This window comes from Notolabrus celidotus, chromosome 24, assembly GCF_009762535.1.
Source record: "Notolabrus celidotus isolate fNotCel1 chromosome 24, fNotCel1.pri, whole genome shotgun sequence".
In the NCBI taxonomy this organism is placed as follows: Eukaryota; Metazoa; Chordata; class Actinopteri; order Labriformes; family Labridae; genus Notolabrus; species Notolabrus celidotus.
The window spans coordinates 8,593,369-8,611,109 of NC_048295.1; the positions used below are offsets into that span (position 1 = coordinate 8,593,369).

At 41.5% G+C, this 17,741-nt stretch overlaps 1 protein-coding gene across 2 annotated transcripts in view; it reads right to left on the reverse strand.

Moving 5' to 3' along the window:
* dmd (dystrophin) overlaps positions 1-17,741 on the reverse strand; it is a 234,151-nt gene that overhangs the window by 158,083 nt on the left and 58,327 nt on the right. For both annotated transcript variants that reach the window (XM_034677504.1, XM_034677505.1), the window contains exon 2: positions 1,765-1,826. The gene's annotated coding sequence lies outside the window, so the exon portion shown is untranslated. The remainder of the gene's footprint in view (positions 1-1,764; positions 1,827-17,741) is intronic.

Below are 17,741 nucleotides of genomic sequence, written 5' to 3' on the forward strand. Positions count from 1 at the left end.
CAAATAAACACACACACACACACACACACACACACACACACACACAAACACTGAAATGTAATTAGAAATAAATTCCAAACAAGTGATTTGGTCCTAAAGGGGAGGAGGGAGGGAGGGAGGGAAGGAGGGAGGGAGGGAGGGATGAGGGCGATAACTGAGTTACAGGACAACAAAGTGCACCTTACAAAAATCCAGCTACTTGAAAGAGAAGTAAAGTGCTTTTTAGGAAAATACAGGCCGTATTCTCCTCAGACAATCCCAACAGCAACATGTCGAATCACAAGAGGAAAAGGGAGACCTGTAAAATGTGAAACACTCTCCTGCCTCTGGGTTTTTTTCTTCATCCTAGCTTTACTGAATCGACTCTCCTGAGAGAGACAACGTGGCGGGAATAACCTTTGTTTGTTTATGTGTCTGAATCACAGCCGTAAAAAAGGAAATGCCTCCAAAAAAAAAAAAATTGTCCGTGACTTTGAGAGACGGAGTGAAAACAGACAGAGATGAAAGGAGGAGAGGGGGGGAGACGCTGCCAGCATTTAAACAATAAAATAAGAACAAATCCTTTCTTCATGTTCCTTTTCTTGTGAAAATAGGGGGTCAAAATAAATGACAAGAAACTGGATGAGTGAAGGGGACAGAGAGAGAGAAGATAGGCGCAGCACACAGAGGATAGTTTTCCCAGCTCCCCTTAAAGCACCTTTCCAAACAGTCTCTTGAGCATGGAGAGGGACAGAAAGCAAACAGCAGCTCGCTAAGAAACCTCTCTTTGGATGATAACTTTTTCATCTAGAGGCCATTCTCAAAGCAATGGACCACAGCCTATAAAAGTGATAGACACAGACACAATGAGAAAAACCTCTAAAGGTTTCTGATACAATTGAAGGAAAGTAGGATGTTGTAAGCTAGTAAGCTAACTAAAGGAGGTAACATAAGGTTATATTGTGGTGCGTTCAAGGTCGGGTCGGTAAAATAACTCTAAGGAGCGTCATCATGATGTGTTTGAGGTAACGTCAAGAATCAAAGAATTTAGGTTTTGGCAGGAAACTTGGAAAATAAAGTTGTTTAGAAAATAAATGTTTGTTTTCCCAGAATTATGAGCTTATATTAGTTAATATATACATTGTTAAACTTTGACGCAAAGATTTTCAAGGTCTGAAATCAACCTTTTGTTTAATTTAAATTGTGTGCATTTTTGGCCCTAACAGCTCACCATACACCACCCTGCTTCTTTCTGCTGCCATGATGGATAAAAACCACACCACTGTGCTTTTGAATTACACATTTCACTTATGAAAAACACTCCCAGGTGGCTCTGTTGACATGTCAAAAGTAATATGCACATTGTGAAACAGAATTAGGATACAACTAGCTACCACCTGCTAGCTAAGCATACAGGTGGCTAGCACGTATCATTTCTTTGTAAGCACTTTTACAGCAGCTGTGTGTAACATTCATCTAGTGAGTGCAAATTTCTGCATCAATTTGATTCCTACATTGTTGAAATGGACTTTCCAAATATTTTGATGTTAAAAAATAATGGAATTTTAAACGTGCATGTGGTCAATCATGGTTAAAAAAAGTACTCTGGCAATCCCATCCCTGATGAAGAGCACTATCTGAAAATACCTCTCATATATTTCCACTCCATTCTTGCTGTGTGAATCTCTTCACATGAAAAGAGAGGCCAGTGAAAGCATGGTATGAATGCAGACAGGGAATAGAGCACATGGTGAGTCATTGAAAGGAAGCAGGAAGCCGACTTACCTTAGCCAACTGTGAGTTTACCCATTTTGTGAAAGTCTTCTTCTGAACGTCCACTCTTTCATCTGCCAGGAAAAGAAAACACACAGTGTCAGGAAACAGGAGCTACACACATACAAATAAATATTTGTGTGTTGAGTGTTTGTGTAGATAAGGAAATCTGAGCAGGCAGGTCATGTTAGGTGTGTGGCAGCTGTTCAAGAAAAGCGGGATAAGATCCAGATCATGACTTCATGTTTTCTCCACATCAAACATTTTCATTTGTGTCTCTCTAAAAACTGTAATATCAGCCTCTCTGCCTCTCACACACACACACTCACATAGATGAAATGCAAGTGGTGCTTAGCATGATAAGAGGCTCCTCTAATCTCGCTCAGGGCTAATTGCATCCTCATCGTATCAATCAGCGTGCCACTTACAGACCTTCACCGCCCAGTCGTCAACGTCACACGACAAACTGAAGCGAGGCGGCAGAGATCTCACTTGTTGCCCTCAAGGAAACACCCCCTCAGTATTATACTGAAATCATCTCTGTGATCTCTATCATTGTGGAGCTGCTTGCCATTTGCTACCCATCAACATTAAACCAGATGCTGTTGTCAACTGAAAGAAAAAGCATCATTATTTTCTTACGGAGGAGATAAAGTGGATCCGTTCTGAAAGAGTGAGTCATCGACCCAGGATTTGAGTTCTCTCTTGTGTTCCTGGATGTGTTTTAATTTGGTTCTGTCAATCATTTAGTGAGAGTAGGTGTTATTACTTGATATTCGAGTCTCGCATTAGAATGAAATCCCTTCTGTGAAGTATTAACTGCAGAATTATCTAATAAGTTATTTTAAAGTTCACAATTTGGGTCAGGAACTTCTTGCCAAAGAAACACCAATCATTCATTCACAGACAGTTACAGCTGTATTATTTGCATACAATAAGTTATTTTTGGTTGTATGGCTGTTCTGGGAGCTCCCTGCCCTTCCACAAGCATAAGTGGAATGCTAAAGTGGGCAGAGCACGTCTCCCCTCTCTTTCATGTGCAAAAAGGCAGGGAGAGCAGCAGCATAGACCAGAGCAGGTATCAGTGACAATGCTTATGACACTGGTAAAATCAGACACAGCATAAAAGGAGGTCCTAGAGTGGAGCTGGGTTGCACAGCGGTTATGCTACGATCATGCTCAATGAAACCAGAATCAAATCTGAGACTAATGAGATCGTGTTTTTTGCTGGTATTTCACCATAACCGCTAAAGACCAAAGTCAAACTCTCAGTTCGGTTCCTCTGCATCTACCTTCTGCTTATTTGCAGAAGTAAACTCTTCCTCACAGTCCACTGTCTCGAAACTAAAATGTAAACTTTGTGAGGGATGAAGAGAAACAGCTCTGCTTTTACAGCTTCATGGACGACAAGCTTTTGGCACTTTCACTTCTTTTCAGGATTGAAAAAGCTCAAGGTTACAGCAACTAAAGAGCTTTTTAATCTTTTGATGCATTCAAAACTAGAATATGAGGGCTTTGTTTCCCCTCTGACAGAAATATAAACCTTCAGTGCAGAGTGAGAGGATCATTTGATTTGAACCTCAGTGATAGGAAACACGTATAAAACATGCACAGGAATGAGACTATATCCAAATTCATTCAATTATACTTTACTCTGGTCTTACACTACTATATTTGATTATTTTTCTTTATAGAGTACTTTTATTCATAGGACTGTGAGTAAATTCTTCACATTATGTTTTCAATGCATCACGTTTGTGTGTAACAGACATTTTTTACAGTGTGTTATTGCTGGTTAAACACAAATAAAAGGCTCTGAATATTCTCCCTAACACTGATAAATGATCATTTTAAAAGGGGCTTTTGTTTCCATACAAATCAATATGTATTGCTCTGTAGATGATGATACAGCAGGGACATTATCCTCCACTGTACAGTGTTGTGTTCCTCTATATCAGCGCGGTGCAGTGTGGCCTGTGACATGCATTACAATGAAAATGACGACATGATGACTTATAATAACAGCTTCCCCCGCCTCTCTCATTTGACTGGAAATGGGGTCACTTCCCATTACAACGGATAATAAATTACACTCTCATCCTGAAACAGAACATCAGGTTAAATATTATAGCAGCCCAGCTTACAGTACTCCTACAGCATTAGTGTGTGTATGTGTGTGAGTGAGTGTGTGAGGGGTTAGGGTGTGTGTGCGTGTTGACACCAGCAAGGCATTGACTAATGGAGCTGATAATGAAACTTCTCCTTTAATTAAAAGGTCTCGCATTGAGCAGCGCACTGTGGTAAGACGCCGGACACACACACACACTCACACACACAGGTACACACACGCATACAGTCTCAAGCAACACACATCTGCACACACACATATCCAGCGTGAGTTGATTTCCAGCTGGGCGCTGAAGCATGAATAGAATAGAAGCGTGTAGCAAACAATCTCATCTAGAGCAGGTAATCTATCCACATCTGTGTACAATGTGTGTGTGTGTGTTTATGTGAGTGTGTATTGTGTGTGAGTGTGTGTGTGTGTCACAGTATTCCCACGATGCAGGATTCACTTCCCTCTACATTAATCCATGTCAAAGAGAAATGCTGCATGTGTGTGTCTGAAAATAAGAAATGTATTATAGAATGTTTGGTGTGCGTGTGTGTGTGTGTGTGTGTGTGTGTGTGTGTGTGTGTGTGTGTGTGTGTGTGTGTGTGTGTGTGTGTGTGTGTGTGTGTACGTTTGGAGCCATTTCTGGCCTTTAAGAGTGGTTGGCTGGAAATCAACTGTTCCTTTCACAGCTGAATTATTTTGTCTGGGTCACGTCCTCAACAACAAGTCTGTCATTTGGTTGCGCCAAATGCAAAGCAGGGTCCCTGTTCTGTGTTCTGAAAGGACTAATTCCTTAGTTGTTTAAAGGGAAATGTAAATTCAGACCGACTGGATGGACAAAAGGTTAGAGGATCTTATAATTTGCAGAGTGTCTAAAGACCGGTCAGGCAAAATTATGACCAAATTTCCACGAAATCTGCAAAAGATGAATTTAACTTCAGCCAATTTCCGTCGCCTTTTGGATTTAACTCCAAATTGAGTTCACACTGAACACAAAATAGGTAGCTTTGAAATGAGAGAGGCATTTTTGTTCCTTTAGTATTTATTATGCATCCACAGGGAGCATCTGGAATTATCGCACAAGCTTTTGAGAAATAAAAGAATGAGTTGTCCCGGATCTAGACCCTGAGGAACGCCACAATTCCATTTCCACTACTGATAAAATTATGATATGATCATTACAACCCGCCTTAGTTTTCTGTTTATTTTTTCTAGAGTGAGATTGTTTTGCAAATGTGTGAGGAACAGACTTTTACCTGCAATTTGGCATCTGAAAATTAATCATTTAAAAGTTATTCCTGTTTGCCGCCGCAGCTGTTGGCTCCCCAGGCAGCTTCAGCACTCACCTATGCCTACAAATGGCTCTGTCTTTCTGTTTATATATATGAATATGTCCTGTGTGTTCCAGAGGCTGTATGTAAATGGGCGTGCGGAGACACAAAGTGAGTGTGTAAGAATCAGCGAGGAGAGCAGGAAGCAGTCAGAGACCGACGACGAGGAAGGCACGATCGATAGTCCATTTAGACCGTTGTTCTGCTACTAAAACCTGCAGCAGCTTCTCACACACACACACACACACACACACACACACACACACACAAAGTTATGCATGGACACACACAGATATACTGGTGACGCATGCACCCAGCCACATGCATCTCATTAGAGAGACTCCAACATAATAGCTTAATCTTGGTTTGAGAGCAGCGTCAGGGAGAGAGGAAATCAAGTGAAGAGGTGGTGAAGAGAGAGAAAGAAGGAAATGAAATCCCAGCAAGGGAGAAGACAAAAACAGACTGGACAAAGCCTGAAACAAAAAGACTGCAGGAAGAAAAGGAAATGAAAGGAGGAGATGTGGAGGAATGAGGAGGAAAACAGACACAGGGACAGATAAAGAGAAACAAAGAAACCTGGGGGACAGAGGGTGAAAGACAGAAAAGATGGAGGATTGCTCTCAGACAGGTTTCATCACCAGAGGCAGAGGAAATATCTGTGACAGCAGCTAAACTGGAAGTCAGACTTTGAATGTTTAACGGGATGTGGTCAAATGACAACAAAACAACACATCCTTAAAGTCTCGAAGCAACTTGTGCAATCTCTGTGCACACATTCAGGGAATAAACTCTCCACTACCTCCTGTAGTCTGGTTCTCTGGGATGAGATCAAAGAGCTTTTTTTGGGCGACTAAATAAGTGTCATTGTCTTCGATGCTAACAGGACACAATACGAACCAATCTGTTAATACAAGGCTGCAGTGCCTTTCAGACTGCATTCAGAGTCAGATCTACACTTGATCAAAAGACAGTTTCTCTCAATTTGCTTCCTCGTCTCGTCAGAGTTCATGTAGAGTGGCATTTCTCCAGCCTGCCTGCCTTTCATGTTTGTATCGCCAAATGACCACTTCAAAAAGCACTGGAACAACTCTGACACTCTTTAGGAGCTTTTAGAGAGAGCATTTACTTTAGAAACTAGCTGGAGAGATTAAAAAAATAAGAATAAGCAAGAGAAAGATAGAGATATAACTGGTGATATTAAAGCACTGTTGACTTAGGGAGGGAATTCCGTTAAAATTGATAAAATAAGATTTGTTACTAGGTGATATGATACCATAACATAGGCTCAATTAAGACACAATAAAGTGTTACCTTATATAAAACCAAACAACAGGACACGACAGAATACTACAGTATCTTATTTGATTTGATTGTTTTCCCTGTCCTACAGTTCATTGATCAATAATCATATTTATGTAGACAGTAGATGGACTAAATAAGCTAACAGAGAGTTGTTACAGTATTTGAATCATTCAAGTCAAATATTTGATAGTTAGGATTTTTCAAATGATCTTCTATGAATTGTAAATTTGAATTGCAGTTTCTGGCTGGTGGTAGAAAAATAAGGCATTAAAAGGTGTAACACTGTACTGAAGAAATGTGTTTCAATATATCTAATGTTCAATGGGCCATAACACCATTTAAGAGGATTCTGGTAGTAAAATACAATGCTGAAAGTGGCCCCAGGTGGCTTCTTAGTGCGAGCCAGCAGGAACCGTAGCGATAGTAAATAAAGCAAATAAGAGTCTTTTCCAGCAGGACTGTAACCTGCTGACTGAATGATGGTAAGTACCTGGGACAGCTCCAGGATCAGCACTCTGGACAGCGCCTGTGGCAAAGCAGCACAGTAGATTAAACTGATCCAACAAATCTTTACAGCATCTGATGGAGAGAGGCTCAGATAAACAGACAGGCTGACTTTGCTACTGTGTAAAATATTCATGCCGTCTGTTTTGTACATTATTCATTAACAGTTTAATGAATATCCAAGAAGTGGAGAGCTCTGAATATAAATGTCCACAAAACACTGGATTTAATCTCTAAAATATAAAGAAACCTTTTTGTTTTTAAGTGTTTTATCTCTTCCACTTATTGGTCAAGACTTTTGAGAATATCATGATTATCCGTCACAAACAAGTAGGAAAATAATTAGATAAATCAATAATGAGAGCTGACTTTAATTACCAGCAGCCTGACTTTTCTCCACCAGAGTTAGCATCTTTACTCTGGCCTCCTATTGATTCCTAATTTAGGACTAGACCTCAGTTCTCCAGCTTGTTTTCAAATCTCTGCATGGGTTCACCTTAAGTTACTGTTTAACAAGAAACTTTTAACCCCCCACAGTTGTGTTTAGTTCTCAATGCACTCCCAGACTGTGCACCATCCTGCAGTGCAGCCTTACACTTCGGGTTATCAGTCTCCTCCTGCAGCAAGGTTTAGATAATGGACTGATTTCTACTCAGGCGTAAAATGTGCTTAATTTTTCCTTTTCTTTCTATCAGCAATACTTTGGTTTAATGTGTTTATCTGGTCTTTAATTTGCAGGGAAATTTTCTAATTCAACGGTGCAAATTAGTAATGTAATGGGAGAATTTTTCTAGGGATTTTCCAGACACATGCTGGGCTTCATTTTTTCTCTCTGCAGTTGTTCTGTGTAATGTCTGAAGAGCTCAAAGACAGAATGAAGTGTTAACTTACAGATAACTCGACAGTCAGACAGCAGGAAGACAGTTATCTACACCTAACACCCACCAAACCTCAGTGTTGCACCAACAAGAGAAGCTGACGGGAGAAAAGTGAAGGAACAGTAGTAAGCACAGAGGCAGCTGGTCCACTAATAGTCCGGTGGAGCTCAGTGAAGGCGGTTTGATCCAACATGAGGTGTACTTTCAACAAATCAGCTCCTTGGCTAATGGTAGGAAGAGGAACCGGGAGCTTGTTTTGATCCGTCAAGGGAGCCAGCTGGAGCGAGTGAGCAGAGCTCGGCGAAAAAACACAGAGGCTGGAAAACATTTCTAAAAACAAGGACCAGGAGGTGAAACTTTCTAAAGTACAACCTGGATTGAGCTGATGGTCATAAAATATGGATGGAGGTTTGTCCAACAAGCACACAGAGTTCAATAGAGTGGCCCAAACTGCACATGACTACACAAGTGTATAAAGAATATGAGAAAAACTTGGGCAGCCATATTGGCTAATTTGGAGATAGCAGTGCGGCTAATCAATCCATCAAACACAAGTATTATTACTTTACAACTTTTGCTTAATAACACAGTTATTCGCTGTATGCTAGCTGAAATACTGTCTACTTTTTACTCCCTTATGCTAAAGTGCTTAAAAATGTAGCTTATTAGTGCCAACTACTTCAACTTTTTAAACACTCAAATGTCACTTTTCCAAATGCAATTACTAAAATGTCTTCAGCAGAGAAAGTCCAGGAACACGAGCGTGTTTAAAGTGCAAAAGCAGAGACACACACAGACTTCCCATGTAGAGATAATTTACAGCCACACAGGCCATTACCAGATAACTGCTTTAAAGCGGACACTTTAAAACTGTGCATAAATGTTCTCCTCTCCATGTAGAGGGGAGTACGAGTTCAAAATAAATAAAATGATTAAATTTTTAGCACTTAAGCCATGCTGGGATTGGTTTTGTCTTCCTAAATTGCTCTTGCTTTTGAAGTGAAAAACGGACAAAGGGAGCACTCTCCGGAAAGAAAATACAAAACCATAAATACATCTTCAACTGGAGTCATCACATTTGCATTTTAGGCATTGAGCAGATAAACTCATGTGGAGGATGGCTTACCAAAAGTTTGGCCGTAAAGCTCACCCAGGGTCCTAGTTTATCACATTTGAAAAGAGCCAAAGTTGAAAACAGCTTGGGATTCTTACTTTGACAGAGTGCCAGAATGCTACACAGTATGCAAAGCTCAAAAGACAAAAATCGGTGCATAAGGTTAACCAGGAAGCTAAATAAATCACCCTTGCTTCAGACAAAGCAAGGACACAGCAAGTAATAGCCTCCTAAATGTTTTGTTCTGATCTTGGACAGAGGGAAGGCTGCTAGCTTCAGGAGGGGTTTAAAAAAAGCTGTGGAGGGGTGCTGGGTGTCTCACACCACTGCCATTTACACCAGCGGGGGTTTCTCAGCTACACGGTTAATAACCCAGAGTAGTGAAACTGCTGTAGGTAGTGTAGCTGGTGTTTGAGCTGCCACAGCTACCTGTTTAAAGTTTTAATGTCCAACTCCAGCAGAGACTGGAGAAATTGGATCTCTAGAGAGAACACACACAAAGCTCATACGAGTGTTTCAGACAGTGCAGTGTGTATGAAAGCCCTGGAACCATCAAAGAACGACCTAGTTATTCTCTCAATGTCCCTGCATGTGCTCACCTGTTGGCTAAACAAAGTTACAGCTTTGGGAGAGTGGGGCAGTTTTTCCTTCAGTGCTCTATAAAACAGTCCTTGTCAAGAAATGGTCGGTCAGTCACTTTGTCCTTTTAATGATATAAAGCAATAACACCTTAAAGAGAAATCTAGAGTCCAGGGTCCTATACTTGGAAGTCTGCTTTAAGGTGACTGTCTTAACATGGGGTTCAATAGGGTCTCCTATGCTTTTGGACCCAGCCTCAAGTGGACACCTGAGGAACTGCAGTTTGTCACACTTCATATTTTCATCACTGGTGGTGCCAAATCACCCAAATGTGAATACGACTCACACTGAGGTCACTGCTATCTCTGATTATGTGCTTACTTGCTCTACTTACTTGTTCTCTCTGAAAGATGCTGCCAATTCCCTTTCTTCCCTTGTCTTGAACCCTGCCAAGTCTGCGCACAATCTCTCGTTAACCAGCTTTTTACCCCCCAAATTATGCTTTGTAAATGAAATCTTGGCTAATCACTCCATCTTAAATCAGCACAGAGCTTCAAACTTTAATCTCCGCTGATAAATCTGATCATTATCAAGCAAAAGAGAAGTCAAAGTTGTCTTAGGTTGCAGATTGAACTATAAATCTCCATATATTAAGCTGTAATTTCTCCAACGGCTAATGTAATCCCCCTCTGCTATGCAAATGAATTTGACTTCCGACAAAAGGGTGATGCGTCTTTATCTCTCCGCCTGCACAGGCTGCTGTGATACACTTGAGTTACAATCTTACAGCTATAAATCTTCATAATTATAAGAACTCATCCAGTGGTATTTTACACTCAAGCAAACTGTTATTAAATCTGCTCCGTCGCGGCTGTACGTAATAAGTTATGTTTGAGACTAAGCTGCTTGGAGGCCAACCTTCCCTTTGCACTCCTGTATTCTCAGCGGAGGAGGCGAGACCACATTCAAATGAAATGATAATTAACTGCGTGACGCTAAATGTCATTTATATGTCAAATATCAGCCTGGAGATTATGCAGAACCTGTACTCACTATCCCAGAGTGTGTTTCCTATAGACTGTGTGAGGTAGACGGATAAAGTCGTGGTGACTCTCCGATCCATCATGGGGGCCTGTGTTATGCGCCTGTCAACGTCCTAATGGGGCTTAGTGGAAGTGTAAGCAAAGCAGCCCCCGCCAGGGCAAACAAGTCATCCGTCTGGGATGTCGGCGCGGCCGCGACGCAACGGCCATGTTTGCCGCTGTTTTGGAACCGGCTGCCTGGCAACGGTCACGGCCATTAGCCACGGAAAGGAATCTGAGACCAAATCCAATCAGATCGGGTCATTACTGAGAGATGAGATGGAGAGGAAGTGATGGAGAGAGGGAAGACATGGAGGAGGGAGAGAGATAGAGAGAGAGACGGGGTGACAAGGGGGAGGAGAATGAGAAGGGCCGAGAAAAAGAGGTGACAGCGGGAAAGAAAGAGGGGGAAAGATGATTGGAAAGTGAGAGGCATGGATGACAAGCTTATGTCAGCTTCAATGTCAATTAGCACCCCACACACACTCGCAAGCTAATGTCAACGTCACTTTCTGTCAGTGCCACACAAACGTAACTTATGCCTCTCTGTCTCACACACACGTACTGGTGATGCACACACACACAAACACACACTCCATATGCCGTAATTTTGCTGAAAGACAGATCCTCAGAAAAACACAGAGCGGTGGAAGTGTGTGTTACATTTCAAACTCCGGCTGCCACAAATGTACCCGCAGCCTTTCTCTTCAGCTGCAGAGGCACAGATGGGCCAAAGCAGGGCTACATAGCTGTGTGTGTATGTCAGTCAGTGTGTGTGTTAAAGTGTCTATCTGCAGCTGTCCGGGAACACGTACAATTCCAAGCTGCAAAATGTAGACCGGGTGCTAGAGCTGGGCGATACTGAAAAAGAAGTTATCATGATAAAATTATTCATATCAGCCCGAATTTAACTGATACTCAACTGACATTCAACTGACTTCAACTGTCGTCAACTGACGTTAACTGACGTTCAACTGTCATCAACTGTCATCAACTGACATTCAACTGACGTTCAACTGACATTCAACTGACGTTCAACTGTCATCAACTGACATTCAACTGACTTCAACTGTCGTCAACTGACGTTAAGTGTCGTCAATTGGCGTTCAACTGGCATCAACTGGCGTTCAACTGGCTACAACTGACATTTAACTGGTGTTCAACTGGTGTTAACTGGCGTTCAACTGGCGTCAACTGACGTTCAACTGGCGTTCAACTGATATGTAACTGATATGTAACTGATATCTACCTGGTGCTTATCATCGGACTCAGAGAGGACATAATAAATTGGCGAAAATGGACTGAAAACAGACACTAAACTTTAGAGACGGGGACACGTTTGACTGTTACCCTCTTTCACTAAAACATATTCACTGACTGCCAATCCCAGCACTGTACACCATCTGTTTGAAACAAACTCACCAGATGGTCGTCAAGCTTCTTAGGATGGAGGGAAAATATGTCAGGAGGGTTTTAAAGTAGCAAAAACACTAATTAGTCCAACTGAGAGAGGTCTCCTACGTTAAGGCTAATGCAGGCATGAAAAATCAAATAAGGCGAAGACAACGAGCTTCGCTTTCTGATTGGATCACTAACTGAGACAACTCCTATGTTACTAGTTATATGTCTACAAAGTCAGGAAATGGGAAGAAGAAATCATACCAGATCACAGCTTGTTCCAATTTCCTACCTAAACAAGACACCATAAATAACATCTTTTAAATGCTTTGTTAGTTGTCAAAGTTTGAAAGATTAATGGAGATAGAAAGGGTAAAATAACACTTTTCATAACCCTAACCCCTTGAAAAACTTACATTTTAAAAGAGATGCACAAAAAAAGGATTGTGACATTAAAGATGCAAAAATAAAGAAAATAGGGAGGTAAGGACTAATTCCCCCTGCTGGTAAAACCCTGTTACTCTGTACATCCACACCCTGACTGATGGGACCATACGGTGAAGTGTGAGCGCGTGCAGACGCAGAGCAGTGTGTGGGGAAAGGTGCGACTTCTAGCTGTGTCTGTGTGAAACACACAGAGCGGTGTGTGTTTGTGTCTCCCGCAGCCAAACACAGTAAAGGCGAAACATGGTGACTCAAGAGGAACAATATTTGATTTTGCAGCTATTTCTGTAGAAATGATGAAGTCAACAAATCGACACACACAAAGAGCACAAAGGGACTCTTGAGCTGCTGATGCACACAAGTAACTGAAGCCATTACACCTCAGCAGCACAAGGCTAAAACAACTAAAACAATGGGCCTGTTGTCTTTTCTCAGAGTATTTCTCCAACAGTATATACAGTATATATATTATTCTGTCTCCACTTGGCAGAACAGTGGATCTACAATCACATACAGACAACCAGAAGCTGTTTAGTATTCTCTACAGAACAATTAAGCTGAGCACAGCTGTAAACACAGCAGCTTGTCCTGCCCCGCCTCTTACAGCTTCTCTTTTCTGTGTCAGCCTTTTTCTGAAGACGCCCAAATAACACAACTCATTTTGAAATTTTGGTTAGACATGTTTAAAGTTGAGAAGGAACGGATATCTTAAACTACAAATGACATTAACTATGTGAGACTTTGAAAAACTGCCTTATATCAATGATTGTCGGCTACTATCTTAAAGAAATGTTAAAGTAGATCTGTTATTAGCAACAGAAATGCTAAGCAAAGACACCTGTATTCATGGCCTGTCTGTCTGTCTGCCTGGGTTCAATCCAGACCAGCAGGAAGCAGTGAAACAGCAGCAGCTACCCCTCTCTTTTAACCACTACTAAGGTGGCCTTGAACAGAACTCTGAACCACCAACTCGTCTAGAGTGGTTGCTTAGCAACCAACTGGGTTTTAACTGGTGTAAAAAACTTCAAGGTGCAAATTTCTGACACGGGAACATTTTCTGCAAGGGATGAACTTTGAGGCAACACTTTCTGGTGCAACTGTGAGGCTGTATTCATTTCCAGCCTCCTGTTATTGACCTCCTATTCAATTAAATGATACTTGATAAATTCAAAGGGTGTCATTGTGCGTGTGTTTCCATTCAAATGAGGCAGAAATTATTTAAAATGGTAAATTAATGACTGCAATATTTGATTAGCCGTGTTTTTAAACGAAGGCAGAGGTATTTCTTCAAACATCTGTTCATGCATGATGCATGTTAAGCCTTTTTCCACTGTTCCAACATTTGCTTTCTGCAGGTGTGTGTGTGTGTGTGTGTGTTATGTGTCATCGTGTTTGTTGCTGCCACATGACGCAGCTCCCACCTGTTCCAGATTAACCCAGAGTGCTTCTTTGCCAGGTAAGGATTAACCTCACTACAAACGCAGATTAAGCACACACACGTGGATGCAGTAGGCCCTCAGGCAGAAACACACACACACACACACACTGTGAGAGGAGGCGTAGAATCGAAGAGGTGGTGGAAAGAAGGGGGAATGCAAAACGAAAAAGGATGCACAAACTCCACACACACCGGTTTATTCTGTCTGTCACATGGTATCAATGATAATTCCCATTGACAGATCGCCAAGGCCATGTTTCCCCCTTAATGTGCTTTCTGCTTCTCCACTGTGAATTTCCCCGATCTCTCATCTCCTTCACATACCAATTTATGTCTTCATAAAAGCAGACTTTCTTGTAATTACCTCTTCTATAAAGAAAAGTAATCTTTCCTCCCGCTGTGTTTTATTAGACAGGAAGCCTTGAAGGGCTTTTCTGCGCTCTGTCTGCTTCTCTTCATTGAGGTGGTTGAAAAGCTCTGTAAAAGGGTTGCAATTGCACGACTTTAGATATAAAACTCTGTAGGTTTAGATGTATAAATGTCACCTTTTCAGTCAGAAAAAATTAGCTCCTTCCCCTCTCAGACTACAAACACTTAGGTCACGCAGCTCTCTCTTAACATCAGGATCATGTCTGCTTTCAATTCAATCCAAACTCAAGTTGCGATCTCTGTTTTTGCTCTACTGCCAGGTTTGTTTCGATGCAGCCGTTTCATCCCGTCTGCCGGTCTATTCTCTCTTCTGTCGACTCATTTTCATCATCCAAGAGAGCTGCTCGATATTTTCTCATCCCTGTAATTGGAAAATTGCTCAGATCTGCTTTGAATGTGGATTACCGGTACTGGCATCAGATTTCAGGAACCATATCAGTCAAAAAAAAAGAGGAGATATTAGACGAGAAAATTGCACAAATCCCACGACTGATACCACAAGCTTTCTGCGATACAGCTGAGCAAAATTACTCTCCGCATTAGATAAGCCCAATCATGAAGAAACAGGGAAGAACCTGCGTGTGCAAAGAATACCCACAATCCCCTATGCTACAGCTCAGCACTGACCTGAGTCAGTGCAAAATGCACACACGACCTCATGCTTAATGGACATTGCTGAGTTAATTGCGTTTTTTTTGTCCACCTCCTGTGGCTGCAAATATCTTACCATTGACCTTCGCCAACTTATGTTTTATCTACGGCCTCAACATAATGTCTAATGGACCTTCAGAAAAAACATCCTATATGCTTCAAAAGTGGCGAGGAAGTGTGTTGAAAATGCAGTTCCAAATCTGTCAATGTTGTTTCCTGTGTCAAGCTCATTTATGCTTGCATTAAAAGACATCAAATATGGATGCAAACACACCCAAACAAACACAAGTTTGACATTAGCAAGGCCAAGAGCTCAGAGATGCATTTGATGACACTAATAACAGCGTCTAATTCACATGAAACAATCATCAGGCCCCGCTAAGACCGGCATCAGGGATAGATATAAAGCTACACGTTGTTTTGAAATCAAGGTCACTTACTCTTTTGCAAAGATATAGATGAGAAGATAAATACCACTGTGGTATCATGGATTTAACTACAGAGCTATAGACTGGAAAAAAGAACTAAGCTATAAGTAGTGATAAAAAACTGCAGTCCCTAGAGTGTCCACTAGAGGCTGGCTCCAAAAGCCAGAGACAGCCCATTCACACCCATGTTAAAATGTCATTTTTTACATGCTTACAGACTGGTACAGAAAATATCTATGTTGGGCACACAGAGTATTTGTGTTGTGTCTTCTGTCCACAAGTTGTGATCTTCTGCAAGGTTATACGTTTATCATAATTAGGGGCGGGGCTTACTTGACCGAAAGGTGGGTACATTTTGGTAGTTAGCAAGGAGGCTAAAGGCCCGCCAAAACTCTGCCTCTTTGTCTTTTCAAAGGTCGACCAAAGTCAGGCTTAGTCAGCATTTTCTAAGCTAGCCAAATAACACCATCTATTCTTATTTACATTTGACTTTTAGTACAAGTCCTGAGTGAGAGAGGAGCTGGTCTGATTTATTTTTTTCACTTTGGCTCCTCCTGCTTCAAGTCTTTGTCCTAGGCTACATTAACTACCCGCCGCCACTAGCTTTATACTTCATGAAACACCAATTAAAGTTGTGTCGATCTCATTTTTTTGCACACAACGCCAATACCTGACTTTCCAAATTGTGTTACCTCAACTGAACAGCGGTCGCTATAGTCACGAGTATTAATTAAGCATGACGGCTCATTTCTCTTCCCTTTCTGAGAGCCTCTTGAGCCAGTGGACTTAGACATCCTCATTAATCAGCCTGGCTGGAATGGGACCAGAAGTAGGAAACAACTAAAATATCTCCTGGTTGAGTACATGGTGTTCCCTTTCTCTTCTCTCAGCGATGAGCCATCGAAACATTAATCTGTGGCGTTATTGAACAACGTATAGAGGAGTCTCATAGTCTGGGAACCATCACGATAATGTCATACATATATTCATTAGTGATACGTAATGCCTTGGAGTACCATGGGAGGCTGATGAGGGTAATATCATTTCTGGAGCAATATCCATTAAAAGTTTGCTAGCATTAGCTGACATTAGCATTATCAGACCCTTCAAACTAGAGCAATTTAAGGGAGGGAAAGTCGATTTCTTTTCTCCAATATTTAAAAGTTTTGCTAAATAAAATCTGATGATGTAGAGAAAACACGCCTGGGTGTAATCAGCTCATGTTCCCTAATGTGACAGTAGCTGGAGACACTCGTCCCCTCACCTGTTGACTCCACTGTTTGTTTGCATGAGTGACAAAATTTGGAATGCAAATTCCAAAGCGGTGTCTTTAAGTGGTGTTTAGAAGAGGGGGAGAGGTGACGGGTGCAATTTGATTTGTGTGGACACTTGAGACACAATTTATTTCTGAGCACGGAGGCACAGCTGCTATATCAGCACAAGACAGGTCGATATGGAGGATATCTCATCCAATCTAGATATTTAATGTATGTTAAGACCTGACGAGGCTGTAAAGTCAGCAGGGGGAGGGGAAACAGAACGCTCATACTAATTCTTAAGTGACCACATTATGAAACGCTTGATCTGCAATTTGTTGACCATTTTAGTTCAAATTAGCAGTAGTATCTGGGAGTGAAGCGTACATCTACATGTGAGAATATCTGATGGATTTAAGGTTTTTTAGCAGTGCTGCATTGAGTGGAAGCTGCAGTAAAAACACATCTCCACACTGAGACGACTTCAGCACTGTGTTGCAATGAGGAGTGAATGAGGGATCTATCTTCCACCCCAAGTGGAAACATTTACTGGTGAGGACAGTGCGGCATAGAAAAGTGTAGAGAAGGAAAAGGAGGGCTTGGTGTACTCTGTCAGAACTCAAACATGTGCATCCAGCTCACAATAATTGGTGTCACTGACTGTTAAACTCATTGCTGGCTGCTGTGCATCTGCGTTCCAAGATAAGCATAAATATCGGCCAACTTTGTCAAGTTTGCATAGTGGGTCTACTGTCGCTGCTGTGTTTGCATTAAGAGGATGGTCAATGTAGAATCATTCTGACCTCTTGGATTTTAAGAGAAGCTTTTGGCATAAAGAGAAAACAGAAGCTGAAGATGCTGCAGCATTAAAAAACAACTGTTTAACACAAGAATAGTGGGGAGTCTGGTTCATCTGTCATCAGCAAAAATGTGCACAAAATACTTGATATTTTGACGTCATGTTTATCCTTGAGTAGCGTGTTTACATTGTGTTATTCTGGTTAACAGTTTGCTTTGCTCTGCTGGGTAAACTTTT